The sequence below is a fragment of the Prenolepis imparis genome, unplaced genomic scaffold, assembly GCF_030444845.1.
Source record: "Prenolepis imparis isolate NDT839.2.m4 unplaced genomic scaffold, iyPreImpa1.0 SCAF_10, whole genome shotgun sequence".
NCBI classification, from domain to species: domain Eukaryota; kingdom Metazoa; phylum Arthropoda; class Insecta; order Hymenoptera; family Formicidae; genus Prenolepis; species Prenolepis imparis.
Genome location: NW_028141168.1, coordinates 16,049,393 through 16,073,641, shown reverse-complemented (window position 1 = coordinate 16,073,641; position 24,249 = coordinate 16,049,393). Strand labels below are relative to the sequence as shown.

At 35.9% G+C, this 24,249-nt stretch overlaps 1 protein-coding gene and 1 long non-coding RNA gene across 7 annotated transcripts in view; one reads left to right on the top strand and one right to left on the bottom strand.

Moving 5' to 3' along the window:
* LOC145941851 (uncharacterized) overlaps positions 1 to 3,959 on the bottom strand; it is a 54,332-nt gene extending 50,373 nt beyond the window's left edge. Inside the window, exon 1 of the long non-coding RNA XR_014426237.1 lies at positions 3,596 to 3,959. This is a non-coding gene — a long non-coding RNA (uncharacterized LOC145941851). The remainder of the gene's footprint in view (positions 1 to 3,595) is intronic.
* Positions 3,960 to 17,920: 13,961 nt separating this feature from the next.
* The window catches only part of Antp (homeotic protein antennapedia), a 244,257-nt gene continuing 237,928 nt past the window's right edge, over positions 17,921 to 24,249 (top strand). For 2 of the 6 annotated variants that reach the window (XR_014426232.1, XR_014426231.1), the window contains exon 1: positions 17,922 to 19,783. The gene's annotated coding sequence lies outside the window, so the exon portion shown is untranslated. Of the gene's footprint in view, positions 19,784 to 24,249 lie in introns of all 6 variants that reach the window. The other 4 variants (XR_014426236.1, XR_014426235.1, XR_014426233.1 and 1 more) reach the window with 3 other exon arrangements.

The following is a 24,249-nucleotide window of genomic DNA, read 5'->3' as shown; positions in this document are numbered from 1 at the left end:
GAAAAAAAAAATAGATTTGGACTTTGTTCTTAATATAGGCTATAATAGATAAGCATAATCTCATCTCGGCGACGTCTCGTATATATACGTCAACGAACTTCTTTCGCAAAGCAAAACATCACGCGTGTTAAAAAAAAAGTAAAACGTATATTTGAACTTCATTTACATTTCATTCTCTTTTCACATTATATTTCTTTCGTCGTGCGACTCGATATCAATTTCTTTAAACAAGATTTTACCGTGTTTTTTATTGCGATAATAATTCTGGATGCAAAGTTTAGAAAATGTTAAAACTAATATATTTAAAAAAAAAAAACAAATATATTGCAAAATAAAATAACGAGAATTTATAATCTCTGTTTCAAGTGACATTTAAATTCTCTCGATACTTAGTCACTGTCAATAAACAGAAAGTCAGAGAGATCATCAACGATATATAACTCAAAATTTTCGTAATAGTTAATAAAGGAGAAATCTTATGGTCTCCAGACGGATAAATAATCGCTCCGTATTACGCACCCCGTGTAACGGGAATTATGTAAAATGGTGGTATGTGACTAACATCCTCGTCGAATAGACATACGGTAAGATTGTCGGTGTTGGGATAGGTCGAGAGAGAGAGAGAGAGAGAGAGAGAACTCGTTGCCATATCAATATACCTAAGTGAAATGATACGAGGCAGCCGTAAAGTCCGACAGTAATGACGCATTAGGGGGTTGCCGGGCCGATTTAGCCGGCTATCAAACAAAAGGCAACTTTTACTGGTTCCGGCCGAGGCGAGGAGAAGCGCGGGCGCGTTTTAAGAGGTTCGGTTGGGAAAGAGAGCGCGGTGCCGGCCACTTATACCTGACGTTTTATGCGTTTTATAGGCGCGACGTGCGTTTCGTGTGCCAAACAGCGCATAAAAGTGCAACCAGATTGGCCGTTCTCGTCGTTACCACGTCACGGATTATTCGCGATGTTTCGCGCCGCAAAATCGAGTCTCCTGTCTGTTGGTTTTGGAATTATCTCCCGGCATCTTCTCGAAGAAAAATATCCGCGCGTGTGACTCTTGCGGTTTTGTTGTCTCTGTATGACAAATCGTACGGAAAACTACTTACTTTTCTGATAAACATACATGTATATTTCTATATGTAGAAATACAATTGTTTGCGTATAAAGATTTATATATCTCGATTTATATCCATGTCCTCCATATTTTTCATTTTAATTTACATTTAATTTTAATTATTATTATACCTAATAAAGTAGATCTGAATATTATGTATTTTAAACACAAATTTCTTTGTCATGTAGATTATTTAAATAATATAAATATTTCATTAAATTTTGTCATAATATTGTCGACAATTAATCGATTATTTGATTAAAATATAGATCAACAAATTTTATACATACATAAATTAGATAAGAATTAATTGAGCAAAGCGACAGAGCCATAAATCAAACGTCAGCTACTCTTTTAATCTTCTCAATATATCGAAGTAACATTCTTAGATATTACATCGCAGAATATTTCTTAAAGTATTATTAACTTCAAAAAGGAAGGGTACCATACGAGTTTAATATGTTTCATTGTTATACGCTTAATCATAATTTCAGCGTAATGGTTTTTTTTATTTTCGCTTTATACACAACACGTACATTAAAAATTTATTTCGTCAAAGGCGGTAGTCCAATTTTGTGTAATTCGTTCTCGGAATATCGATCAAACATAATTTAATGCCGCGTCAGTTGTGATACGAGGGAGCAGAAAGGAAGGTAGAAGGGACGAACGCGGGGGGAGCAAGGAGGGAAAAGGGCGGGGAAAGGGGGAAAGTGGAAGATAGGATTGATGAGATCAATATGCAGTAAGTCTGAGCACGGCGTTCAGAGTTAATGGCGGAGACGCGTTGCGGAGAGAAGCTTTAACGCTCCCGCGCTCTAGGTGTGAAATATTTTATTAGCGATATCTCTGCGTTACGCTTAAATTGAAAACTTCGCAATAATAAACAACGCTTATGCGGAATATTTTCTATCTTCTAATGATAAGGATTGTTGCACCAATATATAGAAATGATTGTACGATTACTACAAAGAAAAATTCAGCGATATAATATTTTCATTTTCCTCTCTATGTAGCATATATTTAAATTTTGTTTAAATGCTTTAGATTCAATAACATGTAAAGCTATATTTTATTTTCTTCTCACAATGGGAAATCAAGCGATGGAATTTCGAATTATATGTATCAAATTTAATTCGATCTTTCCTTCGAAGAATCTCGATTTTTATCGCTCGTAATGTGACAGGATCAGTTGCCCGATCTAATAAATTTTGATTTCACAACATATACATATATAGAGCAGAAACAACAAAATTTTCGTTGAATTAAAAATAATTTGAGTTTTAATTCAACAACAACTTCGGAAGTTAATCGACATAATACTGAAACAATTTTATTACGAAAAATTAATGTATAATGTTATATTCCTATAGCAATTGATAGTCGAAATAGAGAAGTATTCAGTCCCCCAATGGAGGAGGTTAACAGTCAAGTTTTAATATATACGTGTGTGATTCTATTTTATCATTTATTAATTTTCCGAAACGTATACATTGAAACAGTCCGATTTGTAATGAAACGCATATAATTTGTAATCGTGTGTTATATCCGCGCAATAAGATAAATTAACGACATTGGGATACTATCAGCGGTGCTATAATGAATGCTCACATTATCGAACATATACATTCACAACATTAGTCTGCCCCGCTGTAGGTGAAAGCAAAGTAATTAACCAACGAGCTTTTCAACTCTCGCTGCACACTATTCAAAGCCATTAATAAATTTGAGAAATATATTTCCAATTGAAATGGATATGAAAAGTTTACAGCAGATCTTATATTCTGTATTGTGAAAGAACACGTCTAATGTATTGAAATTTATAGTGCATTGTTACAAAGCATTCTTAAGCTCATAAATGAGAGAGATTTTGAATTATCGTTCCATAATTTAAATACGATTGGGATAAATGGAAAATTTTCCAAAAAAAGAAATATTATGGATTATATACAGCGCACCTAGTTACTACAGCGAAGTCAAGAATTACAAAGAATCTGTGAGAACGTTGATGTAAATTTGAAGAGATGCGATATTCAAAGATGAATATTTTCTATCGAGAAATGTTCAAAGTAGACTGTTAAGTAGCCAGAACGTGCTTTAGATTTGGATCGCGCCATTAGTATCGCCCTTCTGCGAGAATCGACTGGCGGCACGTGTCAAAGGATGGGCGAAGCAGCAGAAGAAGAAGAAGAGGGAACGAGAAAAGAAAATAGCGCGATGTCGCGTTGAAGAGGAAGGAGAAGAAATCCGGTGGCGCTGCATGGGGGAGATACGCAGACGCGGGACACAAGAGATAAAGAGAGAGAGTAAGCATATGTGAGAGAAAGAGAATAGGACAAGCGGATGGCCAAGATGGCCGGATCTCCGCTCTTCCCCTCGCTTCGGTCCTGTCTCCTCAGGACAGAATGCCTGATGCCAAGACGAAAACCAGCTTCGTACCGCCAAACGGAACAGACTCACACAATCATACATACGTGTGTCCACACTTACCACAAATGTTTCCAAAGCCGCCTGACTCTTCCCTCTTTCCCTCCTCAGCTTCTCTTCGCCCGACTGGGCTGTTAACGCCGCGACTTTTCGGCTTCGCGACGCGAATTTCAAAATTGTCCTCACCGTCATCCTCGTCGTTGTTGATTTTCTTCGCGACACGCAGCATCACCCGTACTTTCGTTCGGAATGCTTACAATACTACGTTGTACTGGGTGAGATGGGTAGCTCCGGAGATGTATGGGGGGACACAGAGACGCGAGTTGGGTCGGAATAGGGGAGATGTGTAGAGGGGTATTCGGGTCTTAGAGTGTCACTCTTTTTCGTTAAAAATTATGGATATTTACGTGGACTCTTCAGGTGTTTTTTTTTTTGCGCGCGACTTTTTATTATTTATATATATATATTTCTGATATAAGATCTCAAGAACTTTACTACAAAATCTTTATTTATTACATAGATATTTTTAAACATTACGAATATATTTTGACAAATATCTTATGCGTTAAAATTCTATGGATAAAAATTTTCGTCAAGTGAAAAGAGATATAAATTATCTCGAATTCGACGAGTGTATAGTTATCTGACAATATCGATCGTTTCGGAGCAATGGTGTGTCGTGCTAGCTCGAAGAGCTAGGGGAAAACATTCCTAAATGGCGCATCAGTAGAAAAGAATCGTCGCAGTAGAATATCGTTTCAAAGATGTAGGAAGGCGGATGAGAAAGAAAGAAAACACACACAACGCGCGGCGGAGGAAAAGAGAGATAAAAGAGAAGCAGAGAGAGCGGAGGCTGTGTGGACCGCGCGCGCACGATGGAGGGAGTATCACCAAGATGGCTGCTACGGAAGCAGCGGCATCCACATCGCGTGCCGCGGCAACACTACGTCAAGTCAAACGTCCTTTCCAAGTGCAAGTGCAAATCGCGTCGCGGTGCTTCTTTTCTGCATATTAGATCCGTCCCGATCTCGGAAGATTTCCTTAAGATGTATTTACGAATTTATCGGGGGGGCGAAAGTCTCAGTCGAACGCGAAACGTGCGACCACGCCCAAGCTGCAAGCAGCCATCTTGTAATGTCAGCTGAGCGCAGTGCATCATGGTAGCCAGTGATGCAACCCTAGCAACCCAACGCTCGCTTTACCAACCTTTATTAACATCAGGTATTTCCTGCGTATTTTTTTGAACATTTTTTTGGTTTTTTTCATCTTCGCAATTTCCTCTATTTTTAAGTGATACTTGGAATATATATTCGTAATTAATATACAAGAGTTTCATCCCCTGAGCGTTTCCGGGAGATCATCGGTAAAGGGGTTGTTTATTGACAACCAGCGCGATGAAACCCAGGGACGTAACAACAGTATAAAAATTGTTTTTTTTGCTTCGGTGTTAAATTCATATAATCGTTTAAGTTTCTGCTACAATTATTAATCACAAAATTTATGATTATTAAATAAAAATATATTATAAATGTAGTAGCAACGTACAGCTATATCAAATATATAATTGATTGTTTGCAGCAAAATTTATTAACCTCCAATGTTAATTATTCAAGCATTTAATAAGAACTAATCTTAATCAAAATTTGCTTGCTTTTATTGAACTGAAACTGTATCTGCAAATCTTTAAATGAAATAACGCATTCTAAATTCATAATTTGAAATATATATTTATCGCGATAAGAACATTGTAGTAACTGATTATCTGCTTTATTGGCTTCCGTATAGAGAATACGCTCCTCTAAATTTCTGTAAGCATTACTAGCTCTCTGACATTTTGATATTCAAATGTAAAATTTACAATTTCTCCTCTGAATAATTGATTACACACGTTCTTCGCCGTTCTCCATCGTAAAAGAGCGCTGATATCATCGCATTTTAACAGATCACAAAACGTATCCACTTACACTTCATTGCTTAACACACTGAGTACTTTAGCTCGAGTTTCACGGTATGTTTCGGACCGTGCACGTTATATAAACATAGTATATGTATATCAGATAAATGTTTTCTCTCCTTTCGTAGCATCTCTGCTATATTTTCTTACAAGTAGCGAAAGACGAGCGTAGTATATTCTCAGAGATTTCTGATAAACTCGTCAGAGAAACTTAGACCAAATTATAGATTTCGAAATTTTCTAGTGTTTGACTGACATTATTATGATCTAATACAATTAGTAAATAATTAAGAATATTGACAGATTCGAATAAAAACTAAGATGTTGAAATAACGATGCTTCGTACATTTAAAAAAGAATTCTAATTTATATGATAAAAAGATGCTGTAATATTATTAAAAGATTATTTTTTAGAATTAGCAAAGTGCATGTTGCAATTTAGTATACTTACAATTTGTATATTTTACAAAATTCAAAAAAGTTTGTAATAATATTTTAAACACAGTAAAATATTTGTTTTAATCATTATGCTTTTAAGAAAAAGTTATTTATTTTAAAAGGAACAATTTAAAATGATTACTCGCAACTAATTATATTTCTTGTATATATGTATACATATATAAGAATTATATGCTTCTTAGGTAAGATTTCTATTAGATGTATATCAATTAGAATTACTTTACTTTATCCAAAACTATTCCTATAGTTGATCTGGACACGGAAAAAAAAATTAGTTACCATAGCTAAATTTTAGCTGTTTCTATATTGTAACCTGAAATTTAGTTATCATCATGCCTAAATTTTAGCTATGGTAGCTAATATTTTTAGCTATAAAATTCTCCGTTAAACTATAGCTAAAAATATTAGCTATTATAGCTAAAATTTGGACATGATAACTAAATTTCATGTGCAATATAAGGACAGCTAAAATTTAGCTATGGTAGCTAATTTTTTTCTTTTCGTGGATATATTAATCCATCATAAAAATTGATAAAGAGGTAAAGGAGAATGGGGAAAAAAATCTCAGCCAATGCATAAAGTTATTCCTGATGTCTCTTCGTGAAAGGCCAATAAGATAGAAGAGACATCGTGAGACGCATATACGATAAGAGGAGGGGGACTAGAAGGAGTTTCGAATTGGAATATTCGAGGGAAAGAAGGATCGAAGTCCATGGAAAAATGTGTCTGGACGAAAACGGATAGAGAGAGACAAAGCTGAGGAGGAAAAGTAGTTACCGTGCAGAGAAAGAACTAATTCGAGAAAAGCAAGAAGGAATTGTCTGACAAAAAAGCCTGAGATAAAAATAGCAAGTGACGAGTGTTTTTAGAGGGAGAAAGAAAGAAAGATATATATGTATAACGAAAAAAGGAAAAAGAAATATAAGAGCAGAAGAATAAAAAGAAAGAGCGCGAGGGGAAGAAAATAGTAAAGAAATAATATATCGCGTCAAGATAAAAATAAAAAATAAAAGATTGTTGACGATGAAATATTGCAAATTGAAAAAGAAAGAAGGATCGAATCTGTAAAAAATGTAGCAACAGGAGGACTTCAATCTCCTTAAAATGCGCTTTTTGAGCATCTAAAAAAAAGTGAAAATTTTTATAATAATAATATAATAGTGTACTATAATATAGTAGAAATATAAAAGTAAAGAATGATTTTTTATACGTATAGAAAAAATATGGACAAGTATTTGAAAAGGGGGACATAATAATGAAGTTAAGAGACTGTGAAATGAAAGAAAGGGAAAGATAAAGAGAAAGAATAAAGAGAGAGAGAAAGAAGCGAGAGGTCGCGTTCTCATTGGTTTCCCGCATAGTCCGTCGTTCTCTTCTCGACTTGGTCCATCCCGGCGCGCATCTTTAGAGCGTGCGCATACCCCGGATCTCTCTTCATGGCCCCGATGAACCCGCTTGATGAAAAGAGTTACCGGAGCCCACGTAGAGAGTCGTTCTTACACTCCGCATGACCCTGTCCAAGCCTACGCGCACGATATCTAGGACTAATCTACGACTTCTGTTTCACTTCTGATCTTATCTGTCTCTATTGTCTCCGTAGCTTTTGTACCTTACATACGCTCACTCGTAGAATTGTATACAACTCACCATAAAAGCTGTACACCACTAACCAGATATTATGTAACGAAATAAACATTCGATTTTTCATTCTGCAAGACCCCGTGCGAATGTAAGATATTATATATACGCACGCGTTCTGCGTGTTAGCTAGAATTATGCATGCAGTTTACCTGCATGCATCCTATGTGCAGCACAATGGTACATGCATGTACCATTATTAATATAGTTTGGCAATACATGGTATCTACTCTGCTTCTATTTGCTAGACTGTTGTTTCCATAATCCCGTGTTTGTGGTAAGAATCAGTTTGAACATAAGAAAAATATCACAACAATGATCACGCATTATTCTCTATTTAAAAAAAAAATGTAAAAAGTTTCTTTAATGAAGAGAATGAGAAAAAAATGTAAAAAAATTTTTTTAACGAAGAGAAAGAGAGAAAGATTTTAATCCGTTTATTAAGTATCATCCGAAATTTGAGTAAGGCTCTTTCTCGGATAATTATTGCTGCCATTTTAGCGTACTGATCGTGTTAAAGTTAAATGATACGCGGTTGGAAATTCTTGTTGACGTAACCTATGCTCTTGATAAACGTTTATCATTTGTCAAACACGGCTACTGCAAAGTGTTAATATCGCATTTGACACGTTGCACATTTTAATTGATTTCAATGTTATCTATCAAGCGGTAATCGTGTACACAGTCGGTTAAAGTATAAGTGTTGGAATTACACAGATTAAGCTACCACATGTGTATATAGATATATGTATGTATTTTCTGATTGAAAAAATTGTATTTTTCTCACCGATATACTTGATATAGCGCTATATAGGGTGATCGCTATCTTTTCTTCGTTTATACGATCCCACCGAGTCGCGTGTTGATTTGGCATTACTTTACATTATTTGCACATACACACAAATACACACACACACACACACACACACACACACACATCAAAAGCTCGTTTACGTACCTACCTATCTCTCTAATCTGAAACATTCAGTCATCGGTCTGAACTTGTTAACGCCTAAGGTTATCGTGTGTAATATCATTTATGCTCATATCCTGTCATTGCTTTAAGTAAGATAGAAATCAGCAGTCGTGGAATAATTGGCAGGACCTTGCGCCTGCAATCTATTATGTATTTGTAATTATTAATTTATAGTCTGCACTGTGCACTTATGCAAAATGTAATTTGTATTCAAAGCACTTTTCCAAGAATCCAATTTTCAACGAAAAATGCGATTATTAAAATAATTAACATAATGACATAATTACATAATTACATAAAGAGTGCAACTCATTAGTTATGCTTAATAATTATTAATAATCTCACTGCTATATATAATGAGTATATGTAACACACACGTTATGTATATACATATATATGAAACATATAATATTTTTCTCGAATGTGTGAGAAATATTGTCATACTTATATTCTTCACACATAGTATTTTTTTAAATATATATCATATCTTTTTTATATATTTATTTAGTGTATGACAGTGAATGGTAATGTGTGAAATAAAAAAAAATATATAGCACATTTTGCCTAATTTGTTCTTATACTTAAATTTTCACTATAAATCTTTATTGATCCTTATTGCAACGTTTCAAATGCTCATAGCGAAGTAAGGTACTAATGTCACCTATTTGTGAAGCAGATTAGGCAAATTAGGCAGGTACCTCCTAGTGGCAGTTTTCTCTGAACGTTATGCCTGTTAAGCCTCACAGGAAATCTACCTGCTGTAGTTGTCTAAATATACGATTATGGTGACAATTGCCTTTATTTTCACGATTGAGCATTAGAATACTTTTCGTATATGTAACATTTTTTTTTTAAATTATCAAAATCGTTAAAATCGTCTTTGTAAATTTATAATAATTTTATTATAAAACCAAAACTTTAGAGCATAAAACATTTTTAACGATTTATCGAAACACAAAGTTTTTTTATGACAATGATATTGACAATGATATAGGCTATAAAAATGAAATGATCATAATTAGTTGATTTAGTATATATAACGTGTGTGTAAAGATGAAAAAAATTCTCTAAATTCAAATTGTTCACTAATATATAGCAAAGTACACTCAATTCATTTTTCTAAAAAAAATTTTTAAAAAACGTTTTTATATCACTTAAAGTCAATCGTAATAATGCAACTTTTGTTCGACATAAATTAAGGCAAATTTTATCGCTCGATTTGAAATAAATGTCATTCGTAAAAGTGATTTACTTTGACATGCATATTTTGCGATATTAATTTTTGATAAACTTTATAGATTGATTATAGATTGATTCAATAATTGTATGTGTGTGCTATTATTTATTATTCTTATTCTAATTAGATACTAGTAGACGCAAAATTATAGTTGTGATATGACTTATTTTTAGCGTTCATAATCTTTTGTTTGTAAGATATTTCATCGAAACTATATTCGATCTCGAATGCACTTGATATAATCATAGAGGCAGGAAAACGCGTAATGACGGAACGTTTACAGAACCAAGCGTAGCGATTTCATTGTCCCTGTGGTTTACCAATTTACGAACCATTACGGCTAACTCCTACAGACCATACTGGGCGCGAGATGGTCACGTTGTATCATCCATTATTCATCACCCTCTTCCCTAGACCTCGGTATAATTTTGTTCATTGATTCTGGACTCTCTCTGTCTGCATATTCTCTTTATAAATATTTTTCTTCGGCGCAGATTTGAACTTATTTTTAGTTCAATTAATCGCGTATCTCGTATCTCGTTTTTAATTAAAGTAATATATCTCAATGCAAAAGTGGTGTACCTTGGCAGTCCAATTTAATTGCTTTTCCGACAATTTTGATTTAATTATACAAAAAAATATATTTTACATGAGATACACGTAATGAAAACAGAATGATCTATTTCTTTATTCGATAAAAATTTTATTAATTTACATCACATTTTATTTTTTTATGATTTACACGTTATTTGCTATCTTTTAACATTTAGTTGTGCAAAATATTTATTCTTTAATATATATTATATTAATATTTATTTTTTATTATATTTTGATGAAATAATGTAAAATTGTCGAATATTAATAAAATTAAATAAAAATGTTTACAAAATTGCTATTTTAATCAACGCGGATACATGTCGTGTGTCTAACAAATAATTTATTCTCGTCACATGTTAGCGTGCTTAATATCTTAAGATCACAACAGATTGTCCGCTACTCTGCAAGCGGAATGGAATGTCGAGGGACGTGTACAATTTTTTTGATGCAAAGGATACCATATTTTTCTATCCAGTCTTGACCTTGATGTCTACAAAAGGAATGTTGGGCGAGATTGGGCAAGTCCAGAGACTATTTCGGAGGCGGGGTTGTCGGAGAGAGATTCCGAGGGTACAAGATACCTGAAGTCACTCCCCTTTTCTTCAGAGCATCTCTCGTTCCTAGGATACGCCCGGTTTTGTACCCTCTTCGCTTTTCAACCTCGATCTCCGCGAAAGAAATCATCATGGTAGATACGTAGAAACGACTTTCGTGATGGAAGACGTTGACCTAAATTTGATATAAACCCCCTCTAATAAAGACATTCTTCATTCGGCTTTTATATTAAAACAGCCCCGGCTGTAAATCATCGTCGTTGCTTGTGGATTTTACGCCATTATTGCTTTCGCAGGAATTCTAAGGGGTTATGATACATTAAACATTTCACTAATGTCCAACATAAAAGATATTATAGTTTTGATACGTGATTATAAAGAAAATAATATTATCATACAAATTTACATTTAATACAAAATTTTACAAAAGCCAGAATTCGGCGTGCAATAACTTTATCTAATCGTGTAAAAATTTATGGAATATGTAGCGCGCGCATTATTTTTTTAAAATAAAATTATTATCCGACCGGCAAATTTCGTATGCCTTGTGAAATATTTCTCTCGCAGTCGGTGCGATAAATTCTTATATTCTATGTGTTCCTTTTCGGTCCTATTCCTCCATTTTCGCATTTCCCTCCATCTATCCTTCTTCCATCCTCTTCTACCAATTTATTCGTGTTATGCTCGTGAACGTTTGAATTGCAAATTCACAATTGTACAGTCAATCGTACGGCAGAGCATACCAAAGCTCTGAGCTACAGAGAAATGCATTACTATTATTGTAGACGCGATCCTCAACGATTGAACGGGACGAGAGTATTAATACACACGTTCGATGTTACATAACGTTTCCCGTAACTACTAGATTCGCTGATTGAGACTTTCTAAGTTGATTACATCGTGCTGTGTACATAGCGAAGTTTTGACTAAGCTTGTTGCTACAAGTACGTTGCATATTTTGCACACTATTAAATGTAATATATGTCAAGTAGCGAAAATTTATGAATTTTATTATTTTACTATTGACTTTGTACATATATTATAAAATATGTAGGTGGAAAAAGATATCTTGCACAAAATTCATCTACTTATTTATGCAAAGCATCTTTATTTACATATGTAAAAGTATAAATTAACACTAAATTAATTAGTAATTTCACTTAATGATATAAAATAACGGTATATGATTATTGGTAATATTGTTTTCAACATCCTATATAATTTTATTATTTTATTTGCAGCAATTATATATATATATATATATATATATATATATATATATATATAATCCGTTATAAAATTTTAATCTGGGATACTGGGGTGTAAAAGAAATTTTGTTGTGGGTCAAAATTAACCTAGCCTTCACCGTAAACGCCATCCGTTGTCCAAGGGTTCGTTTTATTTATTTGTTTACCGCTTTGAGAATTTACCATCTCGGCAGCAGGACCTGCCTGATATTCACCGGCGGAATCAACAAGAATAAAAACGTGCGAGTGAAATTAATTCTGAAAGTGCATAAAAGAGTTCATAAAGAAAATATATTAAGCTGAAATCTGACGCAACAAGAGTTGCACGGTCATCTGTCAAGAGATCTTCTCCAATCTTAATGTCGCACTAGTCGGAGCACAAAGAACATCAGTGTTCTTATCAAACAGAATATCATTGTAGGGCTAAGAATCAGGCATTCATTATTCATTTGATACAAACAGCGAATTCAGAAGCCTCGATGATCGCATTTATACAAAGTAAACGCGTCCAGTGTCCAGATATTCATAGAATATTACGCCATTTGCTTTCATACACCCATTTATATGTACATTAGGCTGTCTCGCATTCTCCGCACTTTTATTCGGTTATAGAATCTTTAATCGCTTTGGAATATATTTTTTATTAATAAATATTCGGAAACACATTTTTTAAAATAATTTTAAAATACGTAATAATTTGAAATGTTATAATTATAAACAATTTTTTATAAAAAAACTTTCTCTCTCCTCTCTATTTCAATATTTTTTATATTATATTATTAAAAAATATATTCTTTTCCAGATCAGAGATGCTCTCTCAACTTGCTGCTTTGTGAAAAAATAGAAAACGCCCTCTCTTCAACATGACAAGGTAAGATATTAATTATTAGCAAAAAATGTAACAAAGTTACATTTTCCATCATTGTTACCGAAAAAAGTAATTGTAACCCTAATATCGTAACAAAATTTTAATTAATTTAAAACCCTGACAGTCCATCGACGTGATATTATGTATATTTCTATTATTTTGAAATGTATACATATTTTATCACTAAAATTTAATATCCATGTTAACTGCACATGTACAAAATTCATAGTTGATTTTCGTTATATAACTAAGTACTCTAAACTCTTTTTAATGTATATACCATAACTGTCAAATGACGTTTTTTACAAAGATATAATGCGTTACAATGTTAGCATAATTAACGATCCCCTAGCAATAGCTTATCCGCACCCTACCATTAACTCTAAGTATTTACGGCCTCATTCATTTCGTTTTATGTTTCAATTTAGACGCATTGACGCGATTTCTCTGTATTTGAACATTATTTATTTATTAACCGGTCGTTTCTTTTAATTAACTATTATTATCTCTTTAATATAATCGTTATTAATTGTTTAATTGTTTATCGCATCTTTTTTATGATCAATCATCCTTTATTGTCCATTGTAAATAACTGTAAAGTCTGAAATAATTAACTTACCTTATTTATACACATATGTATCAATACGTTATATTTATATCAATTTGTTAACGAAGTTACATACAAGTACGAATGACTTTCTAAAATTAGAAACATTTTTAAAAGTTTCCTTATAAAATAAAAAAAATCATTTAAAAATGGATAAATAATAAAAGATCGTCTCAAGACAATTTGAGATTTCTACAATAAATTATTATAGGTTTTATTTAAAATGATTCTTAATATCTTTAATGATCGGTGAAATAAAATATTTAATATGCATTTAATCTTTATCGATCGATTACTCGCATATCAAATCTTGAATTAGGACGAAATAATTTCAATTATCCCATTAAATTCGTGTATATGAGCATCGGATAGCAATTACGAAATTTTATCCGATGTTATGGTATGGTAACTGCGAACGAAACATATTGTCGCAACGTACTAATGTCCAGTGGTCTTCAAAGGTCTGTAAGGGTCTCTGCTAACGTCTATCCTTTAACGTCTGCCCTACCTGTAGGACGAGTTTCCCAACCGATAAGGTTGGAAACTAAGGTTGGAAGATCACTTTGAAACCTAACGTATTAAAAATCTTGAACGTATTAATTAAAAATTGATCGTTAATTATTTTATTGAGTTATAGAAGTGGTGCCAACGCGCGCGTCCTTTCTTTTTATGAATTTGTTTTGTTCTCTGATAGTTTTCTAGCTTTTGTTCATCTCGCAAGAAACTCGTACAACTTTCTATTCATTTCAGAAATTATATTTGTTAATTCTTAATTAAAAAGAAAATTAATGAAGCATAAACACGTTATCTTATAATCATTACATTTACAAATGCATTGAAAAATGATCTCTGCTGTCCTATTTGCAGTGTAAGACATCAGTGATAGCGTGCATTTGAATTTATAACAAAATCAAAATGTGACAATACTTTTATATAATAGAGTAATACACTTTTGTAAAATTTCTATCGACTGCAAGAACTACAGAAGGTTCGATGCAAGCTTTCTGCAACTAGATGATACTACGAAAGACCGCCAGATGGCAAAGGAAACATCTTCCGAATCTTTACTCTATGTGATCCCATCTTTGCTCTTGATGCGCTGCCGATCAATATGCAGTGTGCTAATCAATAAGATTTTTTTAAATTATAAACTTTAGACAATATACACACAGAGAATGATATTGTCTAGTTGGAAAAATATTATCGCGGGAAAGCGTCGATTGTTTAGACTTATTATTGTATTACTTTTTAATGAGAAGCACAATCCTCTATTCTGAAAAAAAAAAACTGATCAATTCACTATTTTCACTTCATATCTTGATTGCTACGAGCTTCGATTTGTGTGAATATAATAATAAGAAGAATAGTATTTATCTTAACATTTCTGACGTCTGTTTATGATCAAATATGCACGATTTCCTAATCGAAAGAAAGAGCGAAGGAGACATTACAGACCAAATGAATAGAAATATGCGAATAACTGATAGAGAGAAAGGACGAAGATTCAATCAGAATGAGAGCTCAAACAGTGCGTTGAACTATGTGGAAAAAACCAGAGGGGGCAAAACCACCAGAGCGATGAAGAATGAATGCTGGTTTAGTAAGAGCGCATATTTGCTCGGCTCGCGCGCGCGAGTGCAATGGCCCCTTCGCTTTTGTGTTCATCTTCTCAATTCGATGTTGTAGCTACGCCCTCTAATCCCCCCTTCGAAATCTTCCTCATTTCTTTGCTTTGTTTTTATTCGAGATTCATGTAGAATGAATATTCATCATTCCTATGAATTTGATATCTCCGCATATTTGTATCCTTCAGCGTTTACTTCTAATTTTCTATATGAAAAACCGTATGCAAATAAACATGAAGGATTCAATGCGTGCAATAATATATAATTTGAAACCAGAATATATATGTGTGCTCAATGTGCTATTGGTGATAATAGAAATCCACGAAATGTAATAACGCATATGAATAGTGAACAAATTGATTTTACTCGGTAAATTCATAAAGTTTGGTTCTCTAAAAACGATATGCTGTTGTGTGAGCACACTCGTTTTAAAAAGGTATTTAGGCCCATTTTTGGTTCCCCATATGGCCTGTTACACCTTCCCCATTCACATGGTGGTCTCCTTCACGCCCCCACCATATTCGACACGCGCCCTTCTATACGCTATAAGCTTAAAGGCCCTGACTTTTACGATTCTGTTCAAGTGGTCATAAAACCGAAGTTTATTGCCGTCATGATTTTCAAGCAAACGGGTTACCACCTGTCGGATTCTCGCAAAAGCGAAAACTGCATCAGATCTCTTCATCAACGGCGCCATCAAATTAAGAGGGAGCTTAGTAAAGTAGTTAGTTTTTTTTATGATTTACAAATTCTTTTTAGCAAGCGATTGATGATGCGCGTATGTATATGAGAAGATGTATCTATATATATAATAAAGATGCAACTCCTACGTTATGCACATTCTTATATAATACATTTTTATATACTTATTCGTTTATATTTATTAGATACATTATGATACAAATAATACATAGTATGTAGTGATTATACCGTTTATATTTCACAGATTGATCGAGCATATTGTAAATATCGTTTCACTTATGCATTTTGTCCTCGTATCGATTTCAATTCAATTTAAATATTTGAAGCAGGAGAGAAATTCGAGATGTTTTTTATCTCTTCGTATTTTTGCGACAGCAAAGCAGGTGGCTAATACCCCAAGCATTCATAATGGCGAGAGCGAGGCAAGAACGAGTAAGCAAATAACTAGGGTCAGCCCTGGAGAGCAGCTTATGATGGGCATTACTCGGCTCGTTACGAAATAATTTACGAGGTGCGAATCGCGGGGACGATAATCCAGCGACATTTACATCCCAATAAACACTCCCGATACTCTAGAGCGCATCCTCTACCGCGCGCCGTGAAGAGCCGCTTGCTCGACTCATGAAGCCTTATTTTACGACGTTTTAATTGTGCGACCGTTGTCTAATTGAATCGTAAAACGCGCGTCTCGTAAAAGGCATGTTCACGATAACATTTCCTATCGTTTATACTCACGTTAGACTATTTGGGGTCCCGGCATCTCAAGTTGGGGGTTACATCTATAATCTCTTAAATATATTTCAAGTATCTTGTAACGCTCTTTTCCTTTGCGTATACTCGTTTTCCCTCTCTATCTACGACTTGTCGATTAGGCTATATCCTACATCATAGCGGATTTACGATGTCGCTACCGCAATAACGATAATCACAAGGTAGTTCGTTGATGTTGGTCGTTTGAATGTCTGAATGGATCTGGCGAGGATAGTTCGCTATGGGATTCAAAGGTGGCAGTGCACGTATCCCCACGAACGAGCAGAGAAGAGAGAAAGAGACGGCAAGAAGCGTTGCGTGACCGCGCGTGCCGCACTCTGGCATCTATATGCCACACGGTTGCTCTCTGTCTCTTTTCTTCACACAAGGTGTAGGTACGACGAGCAGCGTGTAACCCGCGCATTTGGCAGTGGTGGGGATGAGCGGGGCGGGGCCTAGCCGCTCATGGGCGTCATTCCGACTTGGAACTACTTTCGCACGGCGTAGGAACTTTCATGCCGTAGCGGAACGGTATTCGTGACGAATTCAATTCTGATTGGTCCTTAAGTATAACCTCCTCCCTTAGCGGCGCTCTTCTCCCTCTTCGCCCGCTATCGCGACGGCGCTCGCTCTCCTTCGTCTCGCTCTTAGCTGTTACAATTGCGCATAACGTTCTTTCTTTTCCTCTCTTTACCCTCCTCCTCACTCTTTCTCCTTCTCACTTTCCCGCCCTTCTTATCCGTTTGTGTCTCTTTGCGCGTTCTCATCCCTCTCTCTGTTTCCTATCATCTCATCTCTTCCCTTTCTTTCGCGTCGCAACCAGCATTTCTTTCCTCTTCCTTTCTTCACACCGTCTTATCTGCTCGCGCGCCTCAAACGTGACGCGCACGGCGAGCGAGTACGAATTTAATCTGGCGGTACGTCGCTGAGTTACTGGAACGCTCGATAGGGGGCGCTGAGGAATCGTATTGCGAGAAAGAGGGAGAGGATAGATCGAATGGAAGGGAGAGGATGAATATCGTCGAGAGGTGGAGCGAGACAGAATCGGAGGGTGAGAAAGCAATTGTGGGGGGGAAACATTGGGGGTGGAAAGAGGGGGAGGGGACAACAACGACGATAGACAGAGCGAGAAAGCTCGCACCAGGAGGGGGATGGTATGCGAGAGACAAAGAGGAATGATAGCACTGCGATCTCCGTTAGGACGTAGTACTCCGGAGGAAGAGTACGCGCGAGTGAGAAGCGATAACCGCACGAATGGGAAGGAGCGACCGTGACAGAGTGAGAGAAGGATAGAAAGAGAGAGCTCGAGGAGGGACGACCGTTAGCCGGACGGAGAAGGAAGCTCGGGAGAGAGAACGCGAGAGAATTCAGCTAGGAGGAAGAGAGACGGGACGAGGTGAACGAGCGAGCAAGAGACGGACGACGGTACAGAGTGGCGGTACACGGGGCGCGAGAAAAGCGGTAGTGTGCCGTGGACCACCGCACTGGCATACCGTGATTCGTTACAATCTCCATCGTACTCTAGACTCGGACTCTCACAGTCATCAGCGAAGTCGCAATACGACAAGTGCTAGTGCAGTGTGAACGAACTGGCGAAGTCACCCCTGACATCTCGTGTTAGATTGACCGGCTTGAACTCAAGACAGGCCTTGACCTGAGCCCGTGACTGATCGCGCGAATTGTACATTTCGAAAGAAAAACAGAGAGAGAGCCGCCCCGCGAGGGTGGTTGTCGCGTGCCGGCTGACCGAAACCCGTCGTCCGGCGCGCACGCGGTAGAGAAAACCCACAGGCGATTTTATAGCCCGTCTTATTACCTAAGTTTATTACATCGTAACGGCTTAACGATCATCGCCTGTTTCCACAGTTCAAACCACGGTTTTATGCTCCGCTCGTCGCGTAGCGGTAACCATAACAAGACCATAAAAGTCCCCACCGCTGTCATGAAACCCATTCTGAATTATACTCCTACAGCCTACTGACATTGACACTCTCGGTATATAACCGGCTATACCTGTCGATGACTTTTATAGCCATTTAAAAACGATTAAGTACCCCTCGTTTATTTACCCCTTGTCAACACTGTCACCTGTTATCGCTCGCGTATACACAACGTACTGTTTCTTTAAACATTTATATTTTATCGTAATAACTCGATAACGTGATACAAGATCAGAGGGTCGAACTTAACTCTTATTCGATACGAAGACGTTGGTGTGAGATTGTCAAATCGGACTAGTAAAAAATTTGACTAGCCGCGCGCGCTCCATGTAAGCCCGCTCAAATCTTGACTTACTTTTTCCGCTGTCTCTTTTTTTAAGTGCCGGTGTTTTAGTGCAAGTGATTCAAAATACCCGGGATAATGAACTCATACTTTGAACAGACCGCAGGCGGCTTCTACGGAAGCCACCATCATCAAACAGGGGCGGCGAGTCAACATCATGATCCGGCTACTGCGGCATATCGAAGCTTTCCACTCGGATTAGGCATGTCGCATTACGCCTCGGCGCAGCATCATCATCATGCGTCCTCTTCGTTAGGGATACACCCAGGCGGTGGAAGCAACACGAGACCACCTCAAGATTCACCGTATGACGCGAGCGTTGCGACGGCCTGCAAGCTTTATTCTACGACACCCGAAGCGACCGGTCACACCACGTCCTCGTATTCAACAACGGCGACGAAAGACTGTAAACAGCAAGATCAAACGTCAACGCATCAGAATGGCTATGCCGCGGTGATGGCAGCTGCAGCAGTCAAGGACGTTTGGCAGTCAGCGACCTCGGGAGCGAACAGCCAGAGTAATTCGGTCGTACGTCCTTCCGCGTGTACCCCGGAGAGTACAAGGGTTAGTAGCTACGGTGGCCTCGTAGGCGGTGATCCGGCATCGAGTCCTGGTAACAACAGTTCGTCAAGATCCCTCACTTCGTCCTGGAACACCTGCAATTTAAACTCGTCCGCGAGTCAACCGGTCGCCACGCAACTACATCAGCAACCTAATGCCAGCCATACCTTCTATCCCTGGATGGCTATAGCAGGTGAGTTTGCATTCATAAATGCTCTCTTATACGACTATTATCATAACAGCCGCGATGAAATATAGGAGCCGCTATGGTTAGGGGAAATGTGGGGAGCCACGTGGTCGGGAAGGCGTGGTGGATCAGGCTCGCCCGTCTGGTTATACCGGACTAAATTGTTAAAATTGCTTCCATGCGATCGAATTACCTAGAAGTTGTGTAGAACGAGATTATAGAATAGAATGCTTCTCTCATTGCGAACGGATGAAAAATTTCAACGGATGAAAAATTTTCTATCGCGTAAACAACATGAGTTATTTCATCGTCCCTTCGTGTATAAAAAAAAAAAAAGCGGAAGGCATGGATATGTCCTGCTCGTTGAATATAGCTTATCATGGCGCCACTACATTCGAACGCGATGAAATTTTTCGCGAAGTCTATTTGTACGTCATTTTGAAATACGACACATGTCCATCGTGAAACCCGAGATCGCAGATTTATAATCGTTGACAAAACTAAAAGCATTCCATTGCTATTGTCTTTTGATCGAATAGATATATAGTAATAAAAATTAATATATAGTAACAAAAAGATTGACAATAAATAAAAAAGCGTCGAAAGCGTTGAAATGTCATTAACATATGTATTTCAAAATTAATGAATTTTGTTACTTTTAAATGAATGATTTTTTTAGTATAAACTGCCGAGTGTGTAAATTATTATATCTTATATAATAATAGTATTATCGTATACATAATGTGATAATATAATAATAAAATAAATATATATTTATATACAAGACAAAATTATGTAACCATAAATGTGATAATTCTTCTTGCAAAAATAAATAGGAAGCATAGAAAGAAATTTTTTCACATGAAGTTCTGTTTCCGAGAAAATCGATTTAATATCTATAGTTAAATATAGCAATCGAAAATACATTTTTATCGATGTTCTCGAGGAAACAAAATCATATAAAAAATTTCATTCTACATTTTCGATTTATTTTTGCACGAGAAATCGCTCCCCTTTCGCAATTATACGATCGTTCATTCTATATATACATGATTGCTTTTAAATTGCTAGTCTTACCCTACCTTTTCGTATACGAAACGTAAGTTTTATGAGTTTTTCATTTTCGCGTATGCAATGTCAACGCGCGCGGGCTATGTCGTGGAAAATCGGCCGTGTACCTTGGCAAAATTATGTCTGGTAGATAGGTAGAATGGAGTCAAGTGCGTGTAAAATCGTTGGGTACGCCGGGTATAATGGGGAAGTCCTCGTCCAATTGGGGGTTCAAGTGCCTTCCCCACTGTACTCACCCCACCGGAACCCCGAATTCCGGTAGTCAGCTGTTTCTAGCGATGTCTTTGTCCTTTTCATTACGAGAGAGAGAGAGAGAGAGAGAGAGAGAGAGAGAGAGAGAGAGAGAAAGAGACACTCCCGAATAACCTTCTGCTTTGCCGTTGGTAGATATATAATCATCAAGGCCTCGTGGGTTCTATAACACTTTCGGTCAGAGTGTTTTCTTTTACCACAGCTCAGCTGAGATCCTAGATCTAGCTAGAGTTCTTTTTACTAGCCCTTTCTTTTTTTTTGCTCCAAACCGCTTCATTTTTGTCGGCAGGAATCTCCTTCCCGCGTTCTTCGGACCGGATTAAAGGTCAGGCATTTTTTTTTCTTTATCTTCGATTATACAAGAGCTTTTAGGCATGTAAAGAAAAAAATTATTTTGAGAGCCATTTTAGATATTATTCAATTAATTCAATAATTCAATGTATAACGCGAGTTATTTTTTATAAAAAATGTATAATTTTTAATATAATTAATTACACATACATATTTTATATCGTCAACTTTATATCGTTATCATCTCTTATTTTGTAAATTAACAATGTGCGAATTGAGTCGCTGAAGAAGCTTGAAATAGTACTCTGTGTGCATGTATGTATATCTCGTTTTGCCTATTTAAATTTAAAGAAACGACTCCCGATTACATTTATCTTTGAACCAATTAGGTGTTTTGGATCATTGATTATGGGTTGCAAATTGCCGCGATGATACATGGAATGCAGTGTTCGTAGAAGGAATCGCAGGAATGAGAAAAAGCAATTGATCGGCCGCATACTCGTATAACAGGTTCTATGCATTCGCGAATTGAAAGTCGTTGACTCATTTCACACTTTCTATCAAGTTCTTTTCAGTATTGTTGGCACAATCGAGTGTGCAGGAAAATTTATTGATACAGCAATTATCGATCAATTATTTCAGAGATAGATTATGGTTAAATATAGAATCATCAATATTTATGTCGCTAATCACATCAATCATTTACCATACAATACGAGTTGTTTTTTATAACATCGATTACAGAAAATTTATTACGACTTCCGTGATATCATATATTTCAAATAATCGATTAGAAGATGTATACACAAGAATATGGCAGATTTCTAATATCGAAAACTTTCGTTATGTTATGTATACATTTTATTATTGTCTCTAATTAACATTTTTTTAAATAACTCAAATACACGATGTGGAATGTAACTGCATTAGAAATAAAAATTGATATAAATTATATTATACGACACAATAATAATAGACCATAAGTCTTATCGCTTACAGCCATTGCCAAATGCTAAAAATTGATGTATATAAGCATTTGTGCTCATTGTTCTCTATGTTCCTTCTTCAAATATTTTCTCTCTCTCTCTCTCTCTTTCTCTCTCTCTTCTTGGCAATGGTAATTATATACCTAGAATGCATGCCAGTATGAAATACTGCATCTGTCGCTTAATTTATCGTACTTTTAATTGTATTTGTATGTGTATCGCAAGTATGTTGTAAACGATTGCACGAGCGATGTTTAATTTATATAAATGTGAAAGCGATATATAAGCATGGCGCCCGCGTGTCTCTATCTTATGTTATCTGATATTAGAAGAAACACATCTACTACACTTGCAACAAGTTGTTTTTCATGAAGGCTATAATTTTCATACGTATATTGTTGCGTCTTCCTGTTTTTATAAATAAACACACGTATGATTCATAAATTACATAAAAGTTATTTAGGAAGCTACCGTTTCTTGCCACACACACACAATAAGCAATTAATGTCTTATAAACTATTGCCCTTCTATTTATCTATTTTTATTTTTTTCCATTTATCTACTTTAATTTTTTTAATACCTTGTATAATATATACAAATTAATTTTACGGCAGTAATAATATTTATAAATAATTTTCATTACTATTAATGGCTTAAAAAGAAAAAGTTTTGAGTAGCTATAAATAAATATTTCGTTTTATTATTTTTTATATTTGCCATTAGTTTACATATGTTAAAATTTATGTGCGTATTCTCATTATCTTTTTTTATTAATTATTTAATAAGAATGATATATTATCTAATATTATATATATTGGGTTGTGCGGAAAGTCATTTCGTTTTCTTCACATACAATTTGTATGCGAAAAAAACGAAATGACTTTCCGAACAACCCAATATATATATATATATATATATATATATATATATACATTGTGTAATGAGAAAACTTGTTTACGTTCACAATGCAAGAGATAAAAAATTTAGGGGAGAATTGTAAGTTAAGGGCAACATATTTTTTCATGAGTAAATAGTCTACAAAACTTATCAATATCCAATGAGAAGTATATCTTCCTTTATATAGAGCTGGATCACTTCTTAGAATACACCCAAACGCGAACAATATTTATCACTTCTCATTGAGGGGTTGACTGCGTCTACAGGGTAATTAGAGGGCGCGACGATAGAGGCTGGGGTGCTATTTAAGCATCTCTTCATTCAAGCCCATTGAGAGAGAGAACCTCTTTTACGGTACAGATCTGAAAAATGGTCCTTTTTAAAGTCACATTAAGGGTCGCGCGATAACCTGATACAGGCATATTAATCAAGATAAATATGTCCGATGGACATACTGTTAACGATAGCTCTGTAGCTTCCGTTTCTGAAATTTATATCCTCTATTTCCGATGCATTTAAAGAGAAACGTTTAAAACGTCTAAAATAAATTAATCTAATTTTACAATTACCGCTGACGAATAGTAGAATAATCTTTGTTAGAAAAAAAACAATACCTAATTAATTTATTTTAGCGTAATAAATCCGTAATAGTGAGAATCAAAAAGAGAATCACTCGAGTACTCGATCCAATTGTGCGCGCGATACGGCCAAAGAGGTACTCAACGAACCTTGAATTCCTTCACCGGATTCCCGCGTAAAAGCCACGTGGTTGGCCGCGTTATGTCGCTCCCGGAGTTGGAAAGGAGTAGTAGCACTACTTTCTGCAATACGACGGCTGCGAGTAGGTGTTACGTACCTCGGGGAGCAACCTCGTTCAATATAAAGCAGCTAGGAACAACGCTGTAACCGTAACTTTGACGTTTACGACAACGAAATCGTGGCTCGACTCGTTTATCCCTCCTCGTGAAACCTCCA